Source organism: Berghia stephanieae, chromosome 1 (assembly GCF_034508935.2).
Source record: "Berghia stephanieae isolate SIO BIC M18660-M18661 chromosome 1, UCSD_Bste_1.3, whole genome shotgun sequence".
Taxonomy (NCBI): Eukaryota; Metazoa; Mollusca; class Gastropoda; order Nudibranchia; family Aeolidiidae; genus Berghia; species Berghia stephanieae.
The window spans coordinates 55,801,167-55,808,666 of NC_088360.1; the positions used below are offsets into that span (position 1 = coordinate 55,801,167).

The 7,500-nt window shown below is 36.0% G+C and overlaps 2 long non-coding RNA genes across 2 annotated transcripts in view; both read right to left on the reverse strand.

The window, feature by feature from the left end:
• Nucleotides 1-7,500, reverse strand: part of LOC144964289 (uncharacterized) — a 373,762-nt gene that overhangs the window by 207,732 nt on the left and 158,530 nt on the right. The gene's annotated exons all lie outside the window — the stretch shown is intronic.
• Nucleotides 7,015-7,500, reverse strand: part of LOC144964283 (uncharacterized) — a 17,334-nt gene continuing 16,848 nt past the window's right edge. The window contains exon 2 of the long non-coding RNA XR_013643797.1: nucleotides 7,015-7,500. This exon is cut by the window's right edge and continues 136 nt beyond it. This is a non-coding gene — a long non-coding RNA (uncharacterized LOC144964283).

Below are 7,500 nucleotides of genomic sequence, written 5' to 3' on the forward strand. Positions count from 1 at the left end.
ATCGTAACTCTTACTTAGATACATAAATTTGAAGGGAATAGGAAAAACATGTTGTAAGACTATCTTAAGTCAAGTTACGATAGTCTTATTTCCACAAATGTGTAATCGTTTGGTTAAGATATTTCTTCTCATTTGAATAACATTTTTGCTTTTAATGCGATAGGAATGTCGATTTGACACAAGGTGCGCGGTATTTCAACGCACAACATATCTCTCAGTGCAAAACTATCGTAACTTGAGTTACGATAGTTTTGCGCCCTACTCTCGATGTGTTTACTCCAAAAATGGTTGAAATTAGAAAAAAAATTAATAAATTGTTAGGCTATGTGATCGACATAACAGTGCCCCTCCCTGTTCTGTGAAGAGGGCCTAGTGGTATGACTCTCGCTTTCGGATCGGAAGGTCCAGGTTTCAAGACCCGCTCTGAGTTGTGCAGAATTGAGTTCTTTGAAAAGACTTGCCTCATATTCACTCACAGTACTCGGGTGTAAAATGAATACATGGCCGTTGGCTGTCTTTGCCGGAAAAAATTGTAATATCGCTTGAAGCGTCATGTCTCGTTCTTCATGTTTAGTGACTCCTTATAAAGCGCTTTGAGCACGTCTAGTGGATATTGCGCCAAATAAATGCTGTGTTGATATTTTTTTTTAATATAATTTTTATAAATTTTGAGTAAGGAAGAGGTAGATGAAGAAATGGTTTCGTTCTTGATCACCGCAAAATGTATAATGGATTTCATACAAGTCAAGAAATAGTTTTCCGATTTTCGTAATTTTCAATGTAGTGGCATAATATACCAGTTATTATTATTATTATTATTATTATTATTATTATTATTATTATTATTATTATTATTATTAAGCCTTTCGCCTTTCTACAGCTGCGTTGGGTATCATTTTTAAGCCAAAAGCACCAACGATATTCAGAACTTCAGCCCAAGCTTCAACAATTACGTTACTGATGACGGTGTTTGATTTAAAAAAAAATAAATTCGTTTGTTATCATCATCAGCATCTTCAAGTGCTGGTATCGTAACGACGATTCAGGATAATCAATCGTGCCTGTGTGAAAACCGTATTATAACAAAAGAAATTGGATTCCACAGTCTGACGTCACGTCCGCCTAGCAAAGAACCGGCTGGCTCTAACTCTAAACAAAAAAATCATTGTTTGGTCGGAGAAAGGAAGAATTGAAGAATCGCACAATAAACACCTTTTATTTTTGATATGGTCCAGACTGTCTGCACCAGTCAGAGAGTCACTCCAGCAAATATTATAGGTTTCCAAATGGAGAGGGAGACAAAATATGGAGGAAAAAGTGGGTCACTTTAGTCAGGTAAGCGCGACTAAGTTAAGTCGAACATTTAATAGAGTTCATAGTCCAGGTCTAGCCTAGATGGTTTTAGCTTACGTAGCCCTATATGTTATGATTAATGTGTACAAGTGCACGAAAATATAAATAAAAATACAATCAAAACTAAGTTATGATTGAAGTTGAAACAAAAATTATATCTCTGTCTACACTCTACACTTCTTGATGCTGATAAACTGGATGAGAGTTCAGTTCTACTGATAATCTGATAATCTTTGTTTGTGTTTTTTTAAAGGAGAAAAATAGAAGAGAGAAAGAGCAGAAAAGATTTGTTGAAATATTACCTTACTTTAAACTCGATATCTTTGTGGCAGAATGAAAATAAATAAATAAAATTACCGAACCACTCTCTCTCTCTCTCTCTCTCTCTCTCTCTCTCTCTCTCTCTCTCTTCTCTCTCCTCTCTCTCTCTCTCCTTTTGGAAAGTTTATCTGATTATCTGCCATGCCTTCCCTCCCCTACAGTCAAGGCGGCAAAATTCAGTATCTGTGTGAGCAAAGCAAGACGGCGGCCGGGACCTCTCTCCTTTACCAATGCCTAATTGTTGACACTGTTTTCATCACCGCACTGGCCAATACAGTACGGCCTCAAATAAAGAGCAAACGCCAGTATTGCCCCACTCAACCCCAAGATCGACTCCTTTTACTATGTAAATTTAAGAATTCATATTTTTATATACTAGTCAAAATCAATGAGGAGATGCGACATTTTGCAAAATGTATGATTTCATAAAAGACAGGCGAGATACCCACCAGTAGCCTAGTCTCTTGCATATCTTTGGTCCATCATGCATTGAGCCGGTGTCAAACCAAGATAGTCTTAAACAACTTACTTGAATTTATTAGAAGACTTATCATATAATAAATCCAACATGCCCAACATAATTCTTATTTTTATCTTCTCTTTTACAGTGCATAACAGAGAGGTGATTTACAAGGTAAAAATATAATCTCCCAAAACTCTAACTATACATTTGATTGTTTCCCTCCCAGCTAGGGTATCCGGCCAGGGCCAGGACAAAACCAAGTAATCTCATCCCAAGACAAAGACCGGAAGCATTTTGGAAATCCAATATAGGGGGGGGGGAGGGGTGAAGGGGGGAGAAGACACAATAAGTGCCTCCCTGCCCACTATGGAAGGTCAGGAACCCCACCCAGGACTGACAATTTGATTCAGTCCAAAGCTAATTTGTCATACTGTATATTTTATTTAACAGTGTTAATGACATTGAACGTACATTGATACAACAATGCCATAATTTGTCATGTTTATTACCTAGCGCAATATCCACTAAACGTGCTTAAAGCGCTTTACAATGTGAGAGAATGTGAGTAAAGAGCCTTCTCCACGGACCCATCAATGCACCGAGCGAGACACGAACCCAGGAAGCGAGTGTCATACTACTCGACCACATGGCAGCACATGAATATAACGTTTTTAACAATCTTTTTCTTCTTTCTATAATTATGTCATTATTATTATTATTATTATTATTATTATTATTATTATTATTATTATTATTATTATTATTATTATTATTAGTAGTAGTAGTAGTAGTAGTAGTAGTAGTAGTAGTTTAGTAGTAGTAGTAGTAGTAGTAGTAGTAGTAGTAGTAGTAGTAGTAGTAGTAGTAGTAGTAGTAGTTGTTGTTGTAGCAGCAGTAATATTAGTAGTAGTAGTAGTAGTAGTAGTAGTAGTAGTAGTAGTAGTAGTAGTAGTAGTTTGTCGCAGTACTAGTACTAATAATAATAGTATTAGTAGTAGTAATAATTATGGGCTTATTATTACATGTATGTTAATAATCATGTTTCATATCAATTTTTTGTCACTATAATAGATGGTTCTGTATATTATGATCAATAAAGAAATAATCAAATGGTTCCTAATATTGTGACGTCATAGGGGTGCTAAGCTTGTCGCTATTGTATTTTGTCTTACTAATCAGTTGATATTCGTTTTTTTAACAATCTTTGACCCCTTTGAAATAGACTCGTCCAATTTCTCTTTTCCTCAGAGTAAATAAACACACACACACACACACACACACACACACACACACGCTCTCTCTCTCTCTCTCTCTCTCTCCTCTCTCTCTCTCTCTCTCTCTCTCTCTCCTCTCTCTCTGAAATAACATAAGATATGGTCTCACGGACTATTTTGATTGATAATGATTTAGCAGGCACCATCATTTGTTTGGGTTGTTAATACAACATAACCCTTCGGAATTGTTCAAAATGATCAATATTATGTATGTTTTAAAACAAAATTGCGGTTGACCCGAGCCATACAGCTCTAAAACAATACAAGTTAGAGCTCTTCTGTTTTTTTATCAAATTATCTGATAAATTTGCTCTAAAATTGCCAATTTCAATATCATAGTCAATGTATTAAGCGAGATACAGCCACAAACCAGAATAAAACTCAGAAAAAGCGTCCAATATTTTCCGTATTCTTTTTTCTCTTTGTGAGTCATCCAAATAAATGACACCTTTGAAACTGCGTAACTTTTAAAAGTTTATGAATGGATTTTCAAAATTCAAATATATTTTTACTCAGTGGTGGAGATAGGGCTTTGATTTAAACGTAGCATCCCCCCCCCCCCCCCCCCCCAAAAAAATATTTTTTTTTTAATTCATAGTCATTGCTACAAATTGATTCATAAGGTCATACAAACTTTTGCAGCTGTGCATTGACGGGACAGCTGAGAAAAAGATGAAAAACACGCGCCGCTTATTTAAAATCTGACTATAATAATTGAAAACGTAATGAGTGATGATCGTGATGTGTATTGATGGCTTGAGAAGAGTGTGTGTGTGTGTGTGTGTGTGTGAGAGAGAGAGAGAGAGAGAGAGAGAGAGAGAGAGAGAGAGAGAGAGAGAGAGAGAGAGAAATTCAGAAACCGAAGTTGTTATATAATGTTATGTAATGATCTCTTAAAGGTGTTACGTATTCTTATAGAACCAATCAACATCCTTTCTTCTTTAAATAAAAATGATTATGAAGTACAGTGATATGAGATAAATTGATCCATCCATTCATTCCTTCCCTTCAAAGAAAAACTATTTAACACAAGAGATTCTCTAAATTAATTTTCATAGAAAATAAAATTGTGAGAGTGAGAGTCTTTTAATGATTTATAATGATGGTATCTGTGATTGTTCACTTTGTTCTATATTGTCTAGAGAATGGTCAATATTAAATATAGTCATTCAACCAGCGATGTTTATTTCTTATTTTTCTGTGACGTTGTTTAGGAGTATGTTCATTATTTCCGATGTTCAAGGATAGTTTGTATTCTGTGCTTTCATCTTGCTGTTGAGTGTCATTGAGTGTCATGTCTACGGTCATTGGGTGATCGTGCATTAGAATTGGGTGTTGCCCAAGTATCGTAGTTGCGTGGATTAATCTATCGTCTGTTGTGCCGATATACATTAGCAGTGTTATCACCTTTGATGATATATGATTTGGTGATAAGATTTAAGTTTCATTTATTTTTGGTCATCCGCTTTGAACATATTTCATCAACGTTTGAGAAAATTGTCTTTTTGAGTTTCTGATCTGATTTTATCTAGAGTTTCGTCGCGAATTTCAATAGCATTAATATAGTGTTCTTCTATTTCTGCACTGGCCTTCAAGAATGCAAGACTGAGAATGTCTGCTAGTTTTAGTTGTGATCCAGGAACAAATTCGAATTTGATGTTGTATTTGTTTATTCTCATCATCAAGTTTTGTTATCGTTTTGGGGCTTCGCCCAGAGGTTTTGAGAGAGTATTTTCGAGAGGTTTGTGATCATTTTGTATGATCATTGGTCGGTCGTATGTGTATTGAGATGTCATAATGACAAGTGGGCAGAGTTAAAGCTTCAGAACAATCCCAATAGTCTCTAATCTTCCCCGTTTGCGCAACCTCCGTAGTAACAAGAAACGGAGAACGACGATAGAATGGAGACTACCTCAGGCCTCAGCCTACCATGTGTTAGGGGGTGGGGCAGGGTCAGTGTCAATTAATATTATTAGATCATAGTGCATGCGGAGCTATGTCCTAGATACGAAGAGAAAATTATAAACTGATGACGGGGGAAGGTGGAGGGAGCGGTGGGTGGCACAAACGACCAAGGTGTTGGGCGCAGGGAGACCATAATACGAGATCATTGAGAAAAAGCCGCCGGCAATAGATGTTTTTAAAAAATCTATCTTATCTTCTTTCTTTTAACTGGCACTGATGTACCCTTTACAAAGGTTTTGTCTATGTCCGTTGTACAGCATTGTACTCAAACAGTAAGTACCACAGACTAGGAGTCCTGTGTAATCTGTGGTAAGTAAAGGCCGAAAAGAAAATGAAAATTCAAATAATTTTTGTGATGGGCCGCTGATAACTTACAATCTCTCTCTCTCTCTCTCTCTCTCTCTCTCTCTCTCTCTCTCTCTCTCTCTCTCTCTCTCTCTCTCTCTTGCTCTCTGTGTGTGTGTGTGTGTGTGTGTGTGTGTGTTCGTGTGCGTGTGTGTGCGTGCATGTGTCTCTGTTGACTTATTTAACTTATTTAATTTCTTTGATAATTTTTTACTATTATACAACATAAACATGAATTACATTTTTTTTTGGGAGGATGGCCATGACATTATTACAATGCCTAAAAAGGCCCCAACAACAACTAAAACAAACAGTTTAAAAAAAAAAGAATTAAAAAAATATATAAATAAAACAAAATCAAGAACTGGCCTCCTCAAAATAATAATAGTACAAGAAACTTTTCCATGGTTTTGCAGCGGAAGACGAAAATCGTTGTCTTCCTTGCAAAAATCTAAAAAATATTGTTTAAAAAGTTAAATTTTGTGTAGACGACCGGCCGAAAACTTGCAATCTCTTCTCTGACTTTTCTTTGTCGTGTGGGGTGGTGAGCGGGCGGGGGAGGCGTGGTTATTACATAAAAAAGAACCGCCCCAGATCCTTCAAAAAAAAAAAGAAGCAAGAACAGCAACAAAAACAAAGAGGCAAGCAATAAATAAATAGAAGGAAAAAAAAACTCACCTCTTCAACATAAAGAAACAGTTCATGAAACTAAAATACAGTTTTACGACGGGGAGCCAAAATCTTGGTCTCCCTAACCAAAATCGACCAATATTTACTAGGGAGACAAAAATCTTGGTCTCCTTATACACTTCCAAGATAAAGTACTGTTGCTTCTATTTAAATTGTGATAAGCAAAAGATGAGAGTACAGGGAAATCGGTAATCAAAAAGAAAAAATATTTTGGTCTGAGAGGTCATCCTTCTGATATCGATTGATTAAATTCATCCTCAAAATGGAAATAAACAAAACAAAAGAACAACGTCCGAAACATGGGATTTTCCCTTAATGATGATGATGATGATGATGGTGGTGGTGGTGGTGGTGGTGGTGGTGGTGGTGGTGGTGGTGGTGTGGTGGTAGTGGTGGTGGTGATGATGATAAAGAGGATCAACACATAAAGAAAATACCATAAAGAACAGTAAGACGGGAACAGCAAACAAGAAAGAAACAAAAACCAACATTATATGTTGTTTGCCTCAATACTTTTATTACTGTTTCCATCATCCCCATCAATAATGTCTGTGATGATAATAATATATTATAATATAAGGTTTATTATAACACTCACCCCCCCCCCCCCCCGTCCCTAATAAGTTTTAGTGGCATTGCTAGAGTGTGTGATGTACCCACAAAGTGGCCCAGATATCGATTATTAACAGTGTTTTAATAAGATCGTTAATGCATTGTAATTTTCATAAAGGCACATGTCGACTTGCCGGAACTATTTTATTATAACTGATTAATCTTAATTTTTTGGCATTGTGTTTATATGTGTTACATTTATTATTTTCCTGTAACGTTTCAAGATATTATTAAATAATTTATAATTTTTACTTCAAAGGAATCTTTTTTAATCGGCAGCTGTGACATAATAATTTTAACATGTCAGGCACCCAGTCTTAATGTTCAGTACTTCAACAGATCGTGCTTCCGTCAAGACTACATTACGAATAGCAACACACGTTATATAGCAAAATAAGAAAATGACAACTGATTTCTAGGAAGAGGGAAGACATTTCTCATAATCCTTATCAAAGACACTTTCATCAATTGTGTTAT